This window comes from Argiope bruennichi, chromosome 3 (assembly GCF_947563725.1).
Source record: "Argiope bruennichi chromosome 3, qqArgBrue1.1, whole genome shotgun sequence".
Lineage (NCBI taxonomy): Eukaryota > Metazoa > Arthropoda > Arachnida > Araneae > Araneidae > Argiope > Argiope bruennichi.
In genome coordinates this window covers 133,940,169-133,960,218 of record NC_079153.1, presented here as the reverse complement: position 1 = coordinate 133,960,218, position 20,050 = coordinate 133,940,169, and the positions used below count along the sequence as shown (strand labels likewise).

The 20,050-nt window shown below is 31.8% G+C and overlaps 1 long non-coding RNA gene across 1 annotated transcript; it reads right to left on the bottom strand.

The window, feature by feature from the left end:
- Nucleotides 1–327: 327 nt before the first annotated feature.
- Nucleotides 328–19,397, bottom strand: LOC129963767 (uncharacterized). Its single transcript, XR_008784012.1, has 4 exons — nt 19,289–19,397; nt 16,255–16,362; nt 14,627–14,764; nt 328–629 (listed from the first exon to the last, which is right to left on the bottom strand). It is a non-coding gene; the product is annotated as an uncharacterized LOC129963767 (long non-coding RNA).
- Nucleotides 19,398–20,050: the final 653 nt, after the last annotated feature.

Genomic DNA, 20,050 nt, shown 5'->3' with positions numbered 1-20,050 from the left:
ATCCCAGGAGATTTAGCTATAGTCTTTAATCGGTAATGAATGTATGAGCAGAAAATACAATTTGCATCATTTCTAAGTGAGCACTTTGTTTAAAGATTAAAGCAAACAAAAATAACTTTCATTTCCAATGCTGTTTTACAGAGAAGAATTAAGTGTATTTAGAGAAATGTGTTGTTTTCGAATTTGAAGCAAACGTAACTATTAGCAATATACGTTTGTAAACAGTTCATTCGCTTTGAGTTAAATTTGAAATTTATAAAAATATAAGCTTAGCTTTTTAGAAATTTTCAATCGATGTTCTTTCGCAATATGAATAAAAATGGGAAGAATTTTTGTACATTCACAGTCATGAATATTCGTATACATTATCTCATATTGCTATACAAAGCAGTGTAAAAATATTTAGTTAAATTATATTAACGTCCCGTTTTAAAGCAACAATAGGGCTATTTTAGGACGTAAATTTTGAACTGCGGTCAGATGACGAGGACGACATCTGAGATGGCGCACCCTCTCCAAACTTCCACACCACACCAAAGGGATAACATTTGGTCTCAACGGAGTTAGCGTGCACCAGGCCCGCTTACACGATGGCTCTTCGTGTGGAATCGGGTATCGAATCTGAAGTCCTGCAATGTAAAAAAGAGAAAAGTGTCTTAACAAATAAATATATTACAGAAATGAAACAATTTTTATTAAATTCACGAATTCAAAAAAAATCAAAAGAAGATTAAATAACAATTCTTCAAAATATACAAAACAATTTTTTCGCATCATCAAGATAACTATTCATATCTTAAAATAATAATAATGCATAAAACAATAATAATTATATAACAAATAATTTGTTATATAACAAATATAATAACAAATAATTTATATAACAAATATAATAACAAATAATTTGTTTTTAGTATTTTACTAAAAGTATAAAAAAGTAGTAAATAATTTAAATCTGGATATGAAAACATAAGCGCAAAAGCGTCAGTCATAGAATTCAAATAAATTGAAATTTTAACTATTAAGTGAAATAGGTAACTTTTGCAATGATAGCAAATAAAACGGTAAATGTTTTCCAAAATCCATTAAAAAAAATTGTTCCATTTCGTTTTATTTAGGCTCCATGCTTATATTATATATGTAATGATATTTTAAACTCTTAATTTCAATTTAATAAATTTCCAAAGTTTTATCTTAATCTAACCCATAATAAGTTCATTCTCTTATTTCGTGATCCAATTCCACTGTCTCTACTTAATTAATTCAAGAGAAGCTTCATAAAATTGCTTAATCAGCTAAACGCCGAGATACTTTCACACGCTCGGCATGAAAGGGTAAAAATGTCCAGTAAGCACATTCTTTCTTAAAAGATCCCTGTGTTTCCCTTACAAGTGATTGACATGTGTCAGAAATCCCTATCAGAATCTTAATAAGATATTAGCACTGTGAAGAAATATTTTCCCTATCAAAATGTAAGGTTATATAAGGCGAGGGATAATTTATTTCGGTCTTTTTTCCCCACTTCGGCTTTTGTATTGCGCTGTGGCGGACGCGCAATGTCCGCGTCTTTGCTTGTAAATAATTATGCTTTCCCGATGGATTAAAAAGAATTTAAAAATGTAAAAAAATCTCTTCACTGTCTTCAAACTGCATTCTACTTCACATAAAATAATGTTACACATTAAAAAGCCGACAGGATCCGAAAATTGTTACATATATATTGTATTTATTTTCACTAGAGAAACTAAACAGCCGTTAAATAAATTCTTTTTTTATCGATTAAAAGCTCACCAACTAATATAAATTCATCAAAAGTAGAATGAAAATCGTGACATGTCATTTATGAAGGGAAGAAAGAACTTGATATCCAAAACAGAAGTATCTTAAAATCTTAATCAACAGTTTACGGATTTTTTTAAAAAGGTATAACTCATTCCACTACTCATGTTGACGAGATGTTACAAAATGATAACTCATTAAAAAATATTATGTAAAAGAATCAAAATAAATTTTTAAAATAATGTGCAGTTCATATTTATTTTCTTATTTCAACACATTACGAGTTCTTATCATTAAGTTCTCTTAATTAGATTAATAGATTTGCTGTTGTCGTTTCTAATGGCATTTGTCATAGACACGCCCCCTAACTTTAAAAGTCAGTGATTTTAAGCCAAGAGTGCGTGTCTTGTTTTTTCAGTCTATACCAAACCGGAAAGTGGCCACATGATCTCAAGAAACGGAGGTGAGGTGTGGTGTGATGTTAAGGGCCAAGCTATATACACATCACAACCATTTTTAGGGGCGGACTTCATTCATGCATTTCATTCACTCATCCACAGATCGTAATTTAGACCTGAATCAGAGAACGATCGCCTCTGATCCAGTACCCCTAGTGGTATTACTCTCGAAATGGAGGATTTTGTGACCACGACAGAGTTATACATGCGCCAGCAACCACACACACAGGGATAGTCTTCGGCCGGCGGTGTTCGAACTCGCAACTCAAGGGACGCGAATACAACGCCCTACCAAACAGGCTACCCGGACCTGCTTAACCGATTTAAAACAATCATGAATCTACGGCCAGAAAATGTGATTTGCATTAGCTCTTTTTCACGATCAGCGATTGCTTTCTCAGAAATAAGTAATCACGATCGGTCTATGAAAATAATCATCGACTTTTGATTACTTTTGTAGAAATACAATATCACATTGTAGGAACAGTCCTTGTTTTTCTAACCAAAAGCAATAATTAATCATAAATGTCCCATGCTCCATGATTTATATGCTCATACGCCTTACTACCACTATTTCTGGTAATCGCTTGATATACTCGTAAGAGATAGGAAGAGTTTATGCACTTCATTTCTGTCCTGCCCATAATTTTTTTATAAATGACTCGTTATCAAGAAATTATGTTAAAAAACAAATTACATTTCCTCAGGTTTTAATGTTTCATGAATGATTTCCATTTCATTAAATGGACCCTTTTAGAAATTTTTTAGTTGTCACCATAAAAACATCACGGCAATAAAGAAAGTTCTGTGCCATGTTCTTGCTCATTCAATCTATGAATCATAAAATCAGACCTTTCATAAGCAAGAAAGTATATAAAATTTAGAATTTCAACTAACTTTTTTTTTCTTTGCAAGTATTTATAATTAATGTAAATGTGTATTTTAACGCTATTTTAAATGCTGTAAACACAAATATTTCAGTGTTTTAGGCATTTAAGCTAAAAATATTTCTGAAACTTAATTGCTTTGGTAAATAATGTAGAAGTCGAATATATTTTGGCTCTTGATCGCCGAAAAAGGCCAATTAAGTGTCTGAATCTTTAAGACAATACATTTTAACATAGTACAAAACATGGGTATTTTACATATGATATATCTAAAAAGTACTGGAGTTTTAATTAATCGAAGAAATTTTACAATAAATGTCAGGAAAGAAATTTTAAAATTAAAAAAAAATTGCTAATACATTTACGCTTTCTAAATATTTGCGGACTTGTTGACAAGCGACATATAGCCGATAGATTTATCCTTAATTAGGTAAGTTTTCAGGTGAAACTATGACCTGTTGGCTGAGTATCCTTTTTGATATCACAGAATTGTAACGATTTCTTCACTTTGATACGATTAAAAAATATGGGAAATGGAAAATCTGTTGTCAGATGTTTTTGTTATTGGATATTTTTTTTAACTAAAAGAGCATTTGATAAAATCAGTACTGTAACTTTCAAACGACGCTTTAATTTAGGAAATTTATACAAAATAATATTTTATTAAAAATATTAATTTTTTTATGAAACCAATAAAGTTTGTAACGGATTCAGCTGGTTTTCATAATTTTAATAACCAAGCATCGCAAAAGCAATTCTTAAAAGAATTTGTATTTTAATTCTGAAGACATCACTAGAACTAATATCAGATCCTTAATTAGGTTTAGAATGAAAAAAACTTATTACAAACAACCGCGCTTGGCGACCAGCAAATTCTTCGAGATTATTTTTAATTGAAATTTTGATGCGTAACGTGGTGTTACGAATTTGTAATTCTGTTTCCCAGAACATTTTCTTCCATCTTAAGAAACAGTTTTATGGACAACCCTATTTGATGTTGAAAGAGTCACGAATGAACGAATCCCGGACTTGGTAACAAACTTGACAATCATTTGTCGATAAGACCAATGGGAAGCAGATTACGGAAGATTACATCTTGGAAGTTATAAAGGTTTGTTAGGACCAAACTAGAATCAGTCGTATAGTTAGTCGATTGAATCAGTTATTATTGAGTCAGAGTGAAGCTCAAACGATTCTTAGTGACTTGAGGATTGAGCCGTGCGCAAGTTTGAATCAGCAATTGAGCAAGTTTTTGAATCAAGTATTCAAGCAGCATCGAATCAAGTGCTGAATAACCAGTCGTATAAAACCGAGTCAGTAATTGAGCGCAGCTAAAATAAGAAGATAATGGTAAATAGCAGGCGTTTAAATCCAAGATAAGATCCAAGTCCGATGTTTGATAATTATTGATAAGAATCCGTCATCGTACAATATTTCGAATTTCGCAGCTTAAAGAACCAACTGGAATAGATGATGCAAACAAAGAAAATCGAATGATTTCCTCATTTACAGTTTTCCTCTCGCAATTAAGATAAAATCCCTTCTGTCTGCTTATCACTACACTTATTAATGCTACCACATATAGAACCGTACTTTCCTCTCGACGAAATGACTCCTGACAATTTCCGAAAATTAAATTTCCGATTTTAAGTAAACAAGCAATTACGCAAGCAAACAAGACGCAATTTATGCAAAAAATTCATGACTGAAAAGCATCCGACAATGCCTACACAATATTTCATCTCTAAATACACTCCATTATTGGTTTGGTAGATACTAAATGTATCTACCAAACCAGTTCTGTTATTACGTTTAAGCTGAACACATCAATTGCTGCAAGAAAGAGATGACCATTTGAAAAATGATTGCCGTTGAGATTTGTTCCAGATGTGCCTTAGTAATTGCTCTGACGGCTGTTATTTGTAACTTAAATATGAATGCAAGATGCCTACTCATTTTATGTGTAATCTTTAAACAATAACGAGAAAAGCACCCTCATACAAAAAGAAATACTCGCTGCTTCTTGGCTAATAAATTGACGTTTTGTAAATCCCTTCATAAACACATTATGGACTTAAAGGCAGTAAATGATTCAATTTTCGAAATGGCTGGAAAATGAATGAGATCGAAGTTGATATTGATTAATTCTAGTTATTCCTAATTTGAAGCGAATATTGTAAAACTTATTCAACTTTATGTTCATTACAGCTTAAATTCAAATCAAGAAAGAACTTCCTTAATATATGGCATGTTATACACAATAACGAAGAAATTGCTGAATTCTAATAATAAGCATCACCCAGGATAATATCAACACACTTATTACAGTTTGATATTTCTATGATTTTTTTTCAGTGGGCAAATAAATTATCATTCGAAACAATTAATGCTTTCGACTATATTTATTTAAACCCCAAATTAACAGTGTGCAATATTCATTTACCTGCAGTAAAACCGATTCGAAGATATTTGTTCTTAACATATATTGACAAGACATATGTACTTTCTGCCGTAACTAGCTAATGTAAAAATGCTGCGGGGAAGTATTATTTCTATATCAGTTCTTTGCCTAGTTTACAATCTAGCGACAATGAAAATGTTTTAACCGTTAAGATTTTCACGAATTTCCATTTTTTAATCTTCAAGTTCAGATTTATGTCTGTACTTCTAGCAATATAAATGGACTATACAAATACAAAACGAGTTAGAATCTTGAAAGATTTCTATAAATTTTTGAATAATATTTCGGGAGTGAAGGGAAGTCTATTCATACAAGAATAACAGTACAGGATAAAAATAGGGTGGTTTTACGGATCCCAAAGCAGATTTGCAGAATATAGACGCCTTCGCCTCTAGAAGGGTTAATATTAATCAAGACTCGCATTAAAATGATATCGAGTCAATATTGTTTCACCCTCAGGCAATTTTTAAATCCAAAATTTGCCGAAGCTTAATGTCGGATATGAACTAACATTGGAGAAACATTTCACGTAAAAGTTAAGAAGCGAAATATCAAAATTCACAGAGAAAGAGAGAAATTAGGCTAACACGAAATTATACAAATTAAAGGTAAATGGTTCATAATAGCCCGGAAATTCAGAAATGTTTCGTATGTTTTAAGTCTATACGAAGAATTTAAAATTTATAATTAGAAGGCGTAGGTATTTCAATAGGGAGGCATTAAATAGGAGATTCCAATGTCTAGAATGTACTCTCATTATAGAGTAACTGTATCGTCCTTATTTCCATCTTTTGGGAAAAAATCGGATTGTAGATGGTAACAAGAGCCTAGAAAAAAAATAATCAACTAGGTTAAAGTTCAAATAATTAAAACGATATCCGTTCGGATTCCAACTAGCATTTGTAATCGATTAAATTTAAACTTTAATAAAAGTCGATTTAAAAGCTCGTAGAATAAAATAGTTAAAATTTCGGAAATCTTATACGAGATTTAAAACCTTTAGAAATACAAACGCCTCCTGATAAATCAAGATATTAATGGGAAGGTGCAACAATATAAAATTAAAAGTCAGCAACAGGAAAGAACACTAGAACAAAATCACTCCAAATTATGAAGGAAACCGACTTTATTAATAAACACATTTGTCGCATTCTAAGAACAATTTCATAGTTTACTTCGAAATTTCATGTTCACATCATTGAGTGTATGGAATGAATAAAACAATTGTATGAAAATCAAGTTTCATACAAGTCTAATTAAAAAATTAACATTGTTAAGTTTTATTCCGATATATCTAAGGTTTAAAAATTGCCCAGACAAATCTACCAATACAACAGCATAGATTGCTAAAGCTTAAATAACTAAAATAGATGCGACAACCTCTGCAACCAAGTAAAAAACAGACAACAAGGATTTACAGGTAGCTCCACTTTTAAGACGCTACATAAGTCATTGAAACGAGATAGAAGTAAAAACAAATTAGGAGATTAAAATTTAGCATTTTATCATCAAGACTATTCCATTTCGGATTTGTTATGCTCAAATGATAATTTCTTGTGCAACCAAAATATATTTAAAATATGTTAAACTTCTATCTCAAAAGACAGCACTAATGAATTTTAACATTAAATATTTTGTGGAGTATTTAACTTCCGCTTTTCCAATGATATATATCCATTTTAATATAACAATTAATGGATCATGTATGATTCGTAATCTATACACGCAGTAATATAATAAGCGAAATACATTTACATATTAAATATACAGAATCAAGTAGACAAAATGAGAATCTGAAAAGATATGCGCTTTTAAGCTTATTATAGCGCAGTGGTTGAAATGGGATCATTTGCCATTTTCCCCTTGAATAATGCGGGACAACTTGCAGCATCAGCATCTTTCAAAAAGGATTTTATATCTCAAAAAGCAAAGATTTCACAAGTGTATAGGTTTGAAAACCATAATTTTACTTAAAATTGCTACAAATATATACATTTAAGATAGAAATAATCACTAAAAATAAGTTCAGATATCATTTCGGTACACACAGAACAAATTCTTTTCAATACAACCTCATGGAGTATTTCATTTACAAACATTGTTATTTACAAATTTTTAGCAAATACAACAAAGTTTAAATAAACCGTTTTCGAAAAATAGTAGAGTTATGTTAATTATAATGCTATTTATAATGAAAAAAATCGTTCTTTACATCGTTTCAACGAGTGGCACATCACTCATTGTTAAATATTTTAATTTTAAGTACATTAAAATGAAAACAAGTTTTTGTATTACTGAACCATTATCGCAAATTATGCTAATTTTAGCGTTCTTTCTGAGCATACTCGACTGTAAATACTAGTTGAAAAGTTATCCTATCGCAACATATCCGAGTTGCCAAATGCTTTCAAATACGATTTTCCATCACTATTGTGAAGGCGACTCTTTGCATACTAAGATTGGCATAGCACATTTGCATGCAAAGAAATCAGCCTTATTTAAAATTTCTTGTGTTTAACGAGGCATCGCTACTCCAACAAATTGTTTTCTTATTCAACGCAAAAGCGAACCTTTAGTTTATTAAACTAAATTTCATGCAATTTGTCGTTCTCATTAATGGAACATTCATCTACTATATATGTAGTAGATGGATAAATACACGAGTTACACTCCGTTACAAAAGATAGCTTAAGTGTACTGAAACTTAAGCTTTTATTTCGATTAGCATCTACATGGACTAAATGTTAACATTTAATCTAAATGGAGTCATAAGCAGGACGACACATTCAATACAATACTATAAACAAATAACAACCGATTCTAAATATTTCAACATTTTCTACAAGATACTTGTACACTTCAGCTTAACATTCGAATCATTAAATAATGAAATTTGTTTTACAACAGCATTAACATTTATAAACGTGTTCAAAGTTTTAAAACAAAGGAAAAAAAATTAGATTTAACCAGTTAAAGGCTGGATGATGCTTTTTAAAATCGAACCTTTCATGTTCCGCGCCAATTCTGAAGCAGCCAAAACAATCTTTACAAATGCAGAAGATTTCTCGAACAAATTAATTTGAACGTTTTTAAATGCGTTAAGAGTTAGATTTGGTACGTGAAAAAAGTTAAAATATTTATCTTCACATGATAATTTAGAACAAACGGGGAATTTTACCGATTAATTTTTCAAGATCCTATGTTTTGCTTTGTCAGGATTAAATTTCCTTACTTATGAGAAAGCGATTTCCTTGGCTTGAAGAGAAATTCGTCTAGTTACCAGTTTCTCCTTAATATACCAATGAAGAGTTTTAAAGCAGAATAGACATACTGAATTGATTTGGGGAAGGAATAGCTTGTTTTAATTAAATTCTTTGCAAGAACGTGACTTGCAAATGACTTCCCCACCGGAATTGCGCCAAAAGCTTTGAAGTTTGTTATAGACTTCCACCTTCAGGTAGCGGAACGAAATTAATGATAATGGCGAAATTAGACTAAAGGAAAGAATAGGAAGAGAATACGAAGTGTCAGCTAACAAATTAAGATTTAGACCTAGTAATACGATGGTTAGGTAATTTCTACACGAGCCGCAGGAAGATTAATGAAAGCAAAGTACGGGAAGGACAGCCTGCATCATTGAGACAATTCGGTTATTTAAAAAGGAACGAAGTTTCAGATTTTATAGTCTTCATTTGAAGAGATTAAGCGCCGTAAGCATGCAATTCGGACTAGAGCGATTTCTATTTTATAAGTAGGTTAATTCTAAATTTTAAAAACACCAGTAAAACCAATGGAATTTTATCGCGGTAGCTTTTAATTGCCATCAAAACTATAGATATAGCTATGTACTGCTAAAGAACTGACGTCAAGTTCGTAATTAGGGTATTTTTAATAATTTTTGGAAAGTTATTCACCTTCAACGCGATATTTCTATCCAAATCACGTTACATATTCACGATAGGTTTTCAATTCCAAAGCATTTTGACTTCGATGGTGATCAAGCATCGAGTTCAAAAATGCTCTGGAATTTAGAAGACTGTCGATTAACTGGCTAGCACAGTTACCGGCAGTCATCACCGAAGTTAAGAAGTGGGCAGAAAAACAATTAAAATCCCCAATTAAAACAGGCTTCAAGAATCTGGCACGTATCGAAGTTTCGAAAGAAATACGGTATTAATGTTTTCATTTGCGTTAAAAAATGTTTAATATATCTAAAACTCGAAACGGACTATTCCTAAAAGCTCACCGTTTACATGTCCATACAAAAAAAAATCCTTACAATCTAATCTTAAAATTCAATTCCACAACTATTTGGTGAGCAAGATATTTAAGAAGCCTGTAACGACAGTTCTTTAGCACAAATTCAAGTTGCAAGTTTATATTCGTTTACATACCGAATCCAATTTCTCTAAATCTATGTATCAAAAGTTCCAATGTTTTATTTTGTTCAAGTTTAATGCCTAGCTGCAAGACAAGCTCGAGTTTCGATTTAAAAATTTAAGTTAAAAATCATAACTACTTTACGCTCAGCATTAGAAATTGCTATTGCATCAAACGACCAGACGATTAATTAGAGCATATAAAATTTAAGAACTAAACGCGGTATAATATACGCCAGTTTAATAGTAATTAAAGCCTATCAGTGTGGGGAAGTTTGAAATGAAACCTACTAGAATTATACTGGATAAAGTAGGAGAATTTGTTTTAATCAGACACGAGGTACACTACAAGTTTCTTGGCGAATTCAGTTACTGCAGAAGAATCAAATATAGAAATGTAATAGAGAGTAGCACATATGAATTTAATGATTTTTAAAAGGTCGCATCTCCTAACCTTTAACCAGACAAATTCCATTATCAAAAACAATCGCGCCTACTTGAAATTTGGCAACATTCTGAAGTGTGAGTAGTCTGAACATTAAGTATTTAATCAGCTTCAAATTTAACATGGATTTTATTTTTTTTTTTTTGCCAAAGTAATTGCACCAAAATTAAGATATTTTGAACCCTTTCTCAGCTTTGTATTTCAAAATTTGACATTAGAAACATTTCATTTGAACTACTCACAACTTTTTGCCGAAACTATTAATTCCAACGATTCATTTTGTTCGAAACGTTTCGATTTGGTGTTGGCCAAGCACCAAGATCAAAAAGCTTCGATATTTGGCAGAAGATGGTTTCTTAGCTTGCCGGCAAAGCTATGAGCCACCTTGCACTACAGAGGAAGGGGATTAAATTTATGGAACTCCGCTGAAGAACACATGCCGATTATATTCCGGTAGTCAAGACTAGTCACACGACAATAAATCTAAAAACGCCAGGATTTCATTGTAAAAATGTATCGCTAAAATACTACATTTTTTATTTAAATCTCCAATTTAGACTAATTCAGATGAAAAGGATAACGGATTTGTCTGGCTCGTATTTTAGATAGAAACCAGATTCAATATCAGAAGCTAACTTCCCGTAACACTGTAAGATCACTTGTTCTTTAACAGTTACGGTTCAATACATTATATTACATTCTATATTCACGACTTATTAATATTTAAAGGCGGATCACGAGTTAGATATTGTAAGCAACTTTAAATTTTGGTAGTTTTAAATGACATTAAATTTGTATTCCGAATGTAGGGTGTTCAATTTTAAAAAATTATGCCATTGCTTTTACTGAGATACAAAAAGTAAAACCCATTCAAGACATGCGAAACGCATCGTTAATTGACGAGTGATGGTACCAAAGAGATTTAATTGCGGTAATAAAGAATAAAATTGCTGCAATTCGACTGAATTCAGATTAACCCTAATTTTACTGACGTTCAACTCATTAAGAATGTTTAGATTTATAAGTCGATTGAACGAATCGAGAATTTTCGAAACGAGTAAATTTTTTGTTTTCAATATATTTTTGAATTATTAGGATTGATGTTCAAAACTTCCTCTGCCATGAAAGACTAATGTAATACGGGAAGCATTTTTGAAATTTCAATGTTTCGGCCTTTTAAGATGTAAATTGACACAGTGAAATCAATGCATTTAAGAAATCAAAATGCTTGCACCGCACGAGTATAACTTAAATACGACCAAGTATGAAAAATGGTTCAAAGCTCAAGATTTAATGACGGGAATTATTCGAACTCGAACTTTGTTTCAGATTTACTTTGACTTCCATTTGATGCTTTCGCTATTTTTAATGAATATCGTTAAACAATTCTAGTTATTGAAAATACTTATGATTAAATAATTTCACAAAATCTATTTAAACATACACCATCCAGCCTGATAATGTACATTAATATTCATTATAATCAGAAATACAGAATTTATTAAAATTAAGCATCGTGACTCTTACTGTTCCCTACACAATTCTAAATCTTCTATACAATATTCAAATCAATAATATCGTGCTGAGATAAGATAGCTGAATCGTCCTTTAAGTCATGATTCACAGTCAAAATATTATTACGCAAGCAAAATTGAAAGATTTGCTTATCAAATTAAGTTTAAGATAATTTTTTATTTCAATTAAAGCTTTTAAAGCGGGAAGGGAACTTCAATGGAGGGATTTTCTGAAACTCTTTATATTTCTACATTAAAATCATGGATTATAAATACCGACAAGATTAACATACAAATATGCGACATAAGTTATGAAAGATAAATGCAATATTTAAATTCGCATGTCAGAAAAATCAGATTCAGTTTCAGATACATCTACCGAAGCCATCCTAACAAATTCAATGACTTTAACCTAGATATTAGAATCGAATGAAACGGACAGTTAAGAATTTAAATCCTTAAAATTAGGGAGACAAAAAAAAATGGAAGTAACCGATTGGTGCACAAATTATGTGGGCTATTTTAGAGAAACAATTCGAAATTCACGTCTACGCGTGTTCTACGAGATATTAAGCTCGATTCCAGAAGCGGCATTTTATCTGGCAATTAAAATGTTGGGAACATAAAAATGTCGCCTTTAAAAGTAAAAGCAACTAAAATATTAAGGATTCAATTAATATTGAGAAAATTCACGGAATTAATGCAAGTCAAGAAAGGACTGGTGCTCATGGTACTAAGGGTCTTGCTATCCACTACTATTCCAGCCAAAATTAAGAGATCTCGTAATTACGATACTACCTCGATTAAAGAGATACTAATAGAAAGTATTGTTACGCATTTTGTAATTAGTTGCATGTTTTCTTTCGTTAAGTTAGATTTACTAGAACAGTTCAATTTAGAAATGACATCTTTAGAGGCATTGAAATCACGAGAAAGTGACAAAAGCGTTATAATTTGAATCCCCATTTTATTAATTTCCTTTTACACACCATCAGAAGATTAGCTTTCACAGAACTGCATTAGTCCAAAATTGTCGAAAACTAAAGATTCTGAAAATTTTAAAAAATTACGTTGAAAGGCTCATTCTATTGAGAAAGATTCCATTCTTAATAAACTTGATCCGAGCCCAAAAGCCGAAAAGCTATGTTTAAATTGGATCTAGTAAATTTACATTTCTTACGAAATATTAAGTTGGGACTCGGCCAATCAAACAAGACATTTTACGTACATTCCGCATGTCAACGTATGATAGTTTCATTCTACCATCAGTACTTGAATCTCTAGATCATTAATAATTTTTAAAGTATAAATTACACTTGACTGGTTCAAATTCTTCATCCATCCCACCATATTAATGTTCAATCATTTAATTACAATCCCACTTAGCACTCGTTCTCCATTTTTATGATTGTCTAATACGTCCCAATTCGTTAACACGTTAAGTATCAGCTCCCTGGGGACCGTTACTTTCCGTTTAGACCGCCGGTCCCAAACAGCCCAGACGAAAAGTAAACCGAAAAGGGACCAATATATACTTACCGTGTTAACCTCCCTTCCGACCCACCTATTCTCCAAGCTGTTTTCGATTGTTTTGACCTTCCCTAATGAACCAGTTAAGTGTCATTTATACTTTTAAAATCCTGCCCTTAACTAAGAACTGAAACCATCTGATAATTTGAACTAATTCTTTAAAGTCGTTTCTCGATACATTTTAATGATCTGTTAATCGACAGAAGTTCAACATTTGACAAGGCTGAAGATTTAATGTCATAAGATTTCAAGAACTAAAGTACTCCGACTCATTCTTTACCGATCCGAGTTTCCTATACTAATAAATTTCGTGAGGAAATGTGGCGAATACCTTCTAATTAAATGGCTTGAACAGAATAGTTAAGATCCTAGTTAATACTGTAAAAACATTTTAAAAGATCGATTAAACAACTTTCTAGGCTTGATTTAAGCGGTAAATTGAGTTCGATTTTTAGGAAACAACGAAAACTAAGACTAGAGTGCTATTCATATTGGATCAATGTTTCAAACGAATTAAAGATTTGAAGAGTCGTTCGTTGATGTTAACTACCCCCGAGGCTGTTTTTCATCTGCATGAAAAGGAATATTATCGGTGAAATATATCGGTATAGCGCATATGGCGAGGAACCGAAATATAGTAAGACTAAAATAACTCGTGCATCGTGGGAATAGACGAGTTTATAGATAAAAAATCGGAAATTCGGCAATAACTGCCGAAATGCTTGTTAAATGCACGTATATTCACTTTTGCTTGCCGACTTAATATTTAGTTAGAAGAGGGGCATTGATTTGCTGCTTCCGAGAGGCTGAACTGGAATCGAACATGTGGCCTTAGTATGACATTATCAGCACCAAACTTTAACCAATCTAAAGATTACATAGCTTCCGATTGCTCTGTCCGTTTCATTTGAAACAATTTAAAATTAAAAATTTAAACATTAAAGAATTCCGATGAGCTCTTGCTAGACATTGAAGTTCCCTTGCATGATAGTACAGAATTATTTATCCATTTAGTTAAAGCTAATTTTTTGATTGAAATGTACAGATTGAGAAAGAACATTTCTGTAAATTTTCTATAGGCTTGACATTTACTTAAAGTCATGCTTAAGTTCATCTGTTGATAAGCCAGGTGAACATTATTATTTCCAAGATCATTCAAGCAAACTAACGTACTTCAGTCATTTCACAATACAGCTGACTAGTTAATTTCAGAACGTTGAAGAGTTGCAAGATGAGCGACTTCGTCCAGAAAAAGCAAACCCAGATCGGCTTTAAAACCTTTATTCTTGATGCAGGAGAATATTAGGAGTCCTGAAAAATATTGCATTTGATAAATATAACGGCCGTTACTCAATTTTAATAAACTCTTTAATTGTGAGCATAGTGACCAAAAAATACATGAAATAGTATACAAATACGACAATAGATTAAAGCTGCCATAATATCGGATACGGGCTTAGAAAGTTACCAATACAAGGGAAATTCAGTATTTTAGAATAATTAACACACGCTAAGTTTTACAAATGAGTTGTTTCATCGTTTAACTGCCATGTTAAAGATAGAATTATTAGCATTTGAAGTTCGATGTCGCTTTTTATTTAAAAATTCCCTCCGTCTTAGTGAAAATATTTCAATATTTAAGAGCTTCGGGAGTTTAGAAGACAGCTGGGCCAATCGAGGAACAATATCGGTTTATCCGACAGAGTGAAAAGGTTATAAATTTATAGGATGAATGGGAAGATCTACGTATTTATTGCGATTATCACTGGATTTAATAGCCAATGTTTACTTCAAATTCCAAACCAAATAAAAGCTTCCAAATTTTAGAGTGGAGATTCATTTTCCTGTTAACATTCCAGTTCAAGAACAACGAACTATTTTTAGGAAAACGAGTGTCTTCTCGGATTAGTCGATAAATACTAGGTGCGACAATTTATAAATGTACAATCGTTAAATGTGATTTCCCTTATGGGTTATAGGTGATATTACGTACATTTTATGTTAATAGGTACGCCATTTCACTAAATATTAACCGTATTTTTTCAATTACGGATTGAAAGTTTGCTAGTAATTCAGAAATGGAGACAATTTTATTAGCTGGGATAAGAGGATACAGATGACTGAAGATGCCATGTGAAAGCTTATATTTTCTCGTTTCCTAAATAACTATTAATTCACCAACTACAGTGTGTGATGCATTTCTTTGAACATTTACTAAAATTTAAAATTTCCGGGCAGGCATATAGCGATTACCCTTGGCTAAAATCCTACGGTTTTGTGTTGAAAGTATACTCCAACTACCAAGTATTTTTTTTTATTTGAAATCTATTTTCGCAAAATGAATTACGAGATTAAACACTTAAAATTGGGCACCTTACACACTTCATCTCTAAGCTTTTAAAGTGAATTCCGTTTTATTACTTTCGCATAATATACTAACAAGAGACGGTCTCCACATTGACTACCAAACGATCATAAATTTGCTACACTATTAGACATCCAATTTTTCATTTCGAATACGCATTGGCAAACGAAACTTGAACGTTAAAACCACCAGTAATAATATCGATATTGCTTGTAATATAACAACGAATATTCTCATCAGCATTAACGCGCACAACTTTTCAAAACATGACTGATAAAATGGCTGTTCACTTATTTCAGCGACAATAGGAAAACAAATCCGATTTCTATCTTCTGAAACAAATTCTTATTCATCTAGTCTGGCTTTAATGTAAGATGAATATTTATCCAAAATCTATTATCAAGCAAGAATGAAATTTACATATCTTCAAACTTACCATCTTGCAATCCCGGTTGAGAATTGCTCATTTTAAAGTTAAGAGGATGAAGTCCATCTGCATTTCTTTTTCGTAATAACTGTCCTTTCGTATTGAGCACAAAATAACCTATAGAGGAAAACTTTTACAATGAGATGGCGACAGAATGCTACATTTTTAATAAAAACATTCTCGTCGATAATGATGTAAAAACAGATTCTGTGAAAGCAGGTATGTCAAGAGCAAGAACTCACTGAAATTAAAATACTAGTGAAGAATCCGATCAAGAAACCTTGCAGAAAATGGACCGATTTCAAGGAATACAGATAAAGCCTATAAAATTTGCTTTTCTCTAAAGAGTAGTTATGTTTAGCATGATACATTTCTATTTACACGGGAGTTATTGGCTTTAAAATTTACGCTTAAAGCACAAATTAATATAAATGCTTCTATGAAAGAAAATGCATATTTCTGTTCTAGGAGACTTGGTCATGACTGCTACAAATAAACCATCAGATAATTTCATAAGCTTAAACTGAATTAAATCGCAAAAACTAAGCTAATTGTCGCAGAAACAATGTTTAAGATTTAATATGGAAATTTAATATTCATTTTCCAAGTAGTAGATTGCTTGAATCTTTACCTAAATATGGGCCATTACCGTTCAGTTAATGAAGTCTTGTTAGCATTTTATTTTGACTAAAATTTCATCTGCTCTCTTAAACATGACGAATACATAATTCGTCTACTTAATCGAGACACCAGTACAACCTTCTCCCAATATGAAATTCTTTTTATGGACGTCTACGACGAGTGTTGATCGGAAGCGAATGTCCAGAAATTTTTCCAAATAGAAAGTAATAACCAATTTTTCCTGAGCAATCAAAGAATTCTGCAGATTGTACAAAACATTTTGCAAGTGCCAATTTTTTCATCCAGTGAAATTAAATCCCTCATAATATGGCACAGTAAAGACATCCATCTGCTCGGTTCCTCCATTGAAGGAGGGGTGAGGGAATTGAACATCTTCTGGTAGAACATTGAGGTAACATCGTCGAGTTTTCCGTTTCTCGTCTTCATAATTGGACTACATGGAAAGCAACAGCTAAAGATTTTCATGTAGAGTACCGATTTTGACCGATTTTGTATCTATACAGAATAGCTCGAAGCAATTTGCTTAGTATTTCTTCAAGAGAAAGGCTCAGCATAAAAATATTCCAATGCTATTAACTTTTGCTCAAAGTCAGATTATTCGCAAAAATGGTTTAAAATATTGAATACATTTCTCAAAGTAATAAAGCGAGCCCTTATTTGTTGAATTATGCACCAAATAAATTGTTCCAGGTGTAAAAGGGAAAAATTGCAAAGGAACGAATGCGCCAAGTAAATCAATGTTCAGGAAAGTTTTAAAAGATGATTTTTAATATACAGATGAACAAGATTTAACAATCGATGTTCATTTTATTAACACTCATTCATGTTGTACCCACTTTTCCCCGGTAATACTTGCAGCTTCGTTTGAAGTACAAGTTTTGAAATAACTAGTTTGCATTAAAAGAGGCATTTCCAACAAAAAGTATCTATACGATTTTGTAGGCATTAACAAGGAATTGCAACTCAAATTGAAAGATTCGGCAAGAATTCAAATAAAAATTATCACGCATTGTTTATCGATTTTGATACGATGGTTACAGGATTTCAAGTTTCTCCCACAGTAGAGTTTCTTACGAACTTGTGTATTACCAGAGATTCGTTTCGTGAAGTTCACTTTAAGAATTCCTTAAAGAAAGCCATCTCAAATAGTAAAATCGCCGATCTAGTATTGTTACAAGATGATACTTATAACAAGATTAATTCGTCCTTATTTTTGCTTCCCTCTTACTTTACTAAACAATTTTAGAAACGCCGTTTACGAGTTTTCTTATGGCGCTTAGTAATAATGGCAACCAGTCTTGCCGAGTCGGCTTGTTTTCACTAATTTTTCAAACAGCAGTAAATTTATTCTTGTCATGAATAAGAATACATTTCGTACAATAATGTTAACATTAGATTTACAGTAAAGGGTTTTTTTATCTACTTTTACTAAAACTCGCCATTTTGACGGGTAAAGCAAATTGGGGACTTTTAGTTCTAGATATATTTTAACATAGTAGCTATTAATAAACAGTATCCATTACAGTTACAAGTTTTACAACCATTATACTGCAATGAATTTCGCGCGACACTACAAAATAAGCAGAATATTCATATATACAAGTTTTTTTTTTACACATAATTTAAAAAATCGCCTCCACCAATTATCACAACTTGTGAAAAGGTATGTGTTAATACGTCTATAAATTTTGCACCTGTGTTGCGCTAAGAATAACTACTAATTTTTTTTACAATCTATTTTGTGAAGGTATTGTAGTGCCTTTTAGAAAAAATTTCATATAATGAACCGGATTTTTATATTTATTAAATCTATTATCCGTATGTATCCGGATATTAGCTAAATAAGGTACACTGCACGTAGATACTTCGATTTTAGGTCATTAAAAAAAACAAATTCAGATAAATGTTTCGGTATATGCCTAGTAATCCATATATATTTCCAAAAAAGAATATTCAGGTTTTTCGATACATAATAGAATTATGGAAGGAGTTGATAGGTTCTATAAATATAGTGTTAACCCTTTCACTACCGACACGGGTCAACTGGGCGTGAATAATATATTTTGGCAGACAGGTTTATACTTCAAACGAGGTTTGTATGATTCAAAACGAGTCTCCACGAAAGATTTCCTCGCTTACATCCTACATCCGCTGTGTGAAATAAAAATCGACCCACCAGTGTAGAATTTACACAGCCACACCGGCCAGAGTAGTAAAGAGGTTAAACATGAAATGAAAGTCATTGTTAAGAAATTAATTGGAAGCCATTTCAGTTTTGCGACCAATTCAGATGTTACAACATTGAATCGGTACACATTGTTTACGGAGATAAAGATTCATCGCGAATTCAGTTCAAAATATCTATATTGAAAAAATTATTTTGTTAAAAGAAAATGCTTACCAATAAATCAGCATGTAGTTTCGACTTCAGAAATCACAATAACAGAATTAAAAGCAAAACAAACTTCCACATAAAACCAGCTTCGCAACAAATGAACCATTTCTTCAAATATAGCAAGTGTAGAGTTTTACATATACGACAAAAGATAAAGAGAAAAACTGAGCGCGATGGATCTGTTTTAAGGATTCTTGAAAATCTCCAAACCAATCAAAATGGTCCAAATCGATATTTTTATAACTATATTTACATAAAACATATTCTTCTTTCCGTTCAGCGCCTGGGCAGCATTGTGGGCGAAGCAAAGATTCGGCAACTGAAGATTATTGATGATCAACTGAAGCATTGATGATCCTTATGGTACAGACATGATGTCTTTTAAATCTGCCATTTTTAATCAAATGTTCCCACATCGATGTGACATGTTCAATACAGGGATAGAGGAGCAATGGAATAGAGATATCTTAAATCCAGACTTTGGTATTTTTGGAACAATAATATCATGTGCTTGCAAAAAAGAATTATCACCTGGAATTATGGTTAGTCAGTAAAATAAGACGATTATATTCTAGGCATAGTAGAAATTTAAAGAAAAACTTAATTAATCTTTTTTTTATATTTTTACCATTAAATACGTCTTAGAAATGAAAAAAGGAATGTTTGAAACATTTTATTCAAAATTGAAACTAATAATTTAAAAAAAAGAAATCTACTCGGTTAATTGCTAAAATTATATAATTTGCATTATACATTCATAAGTAATAT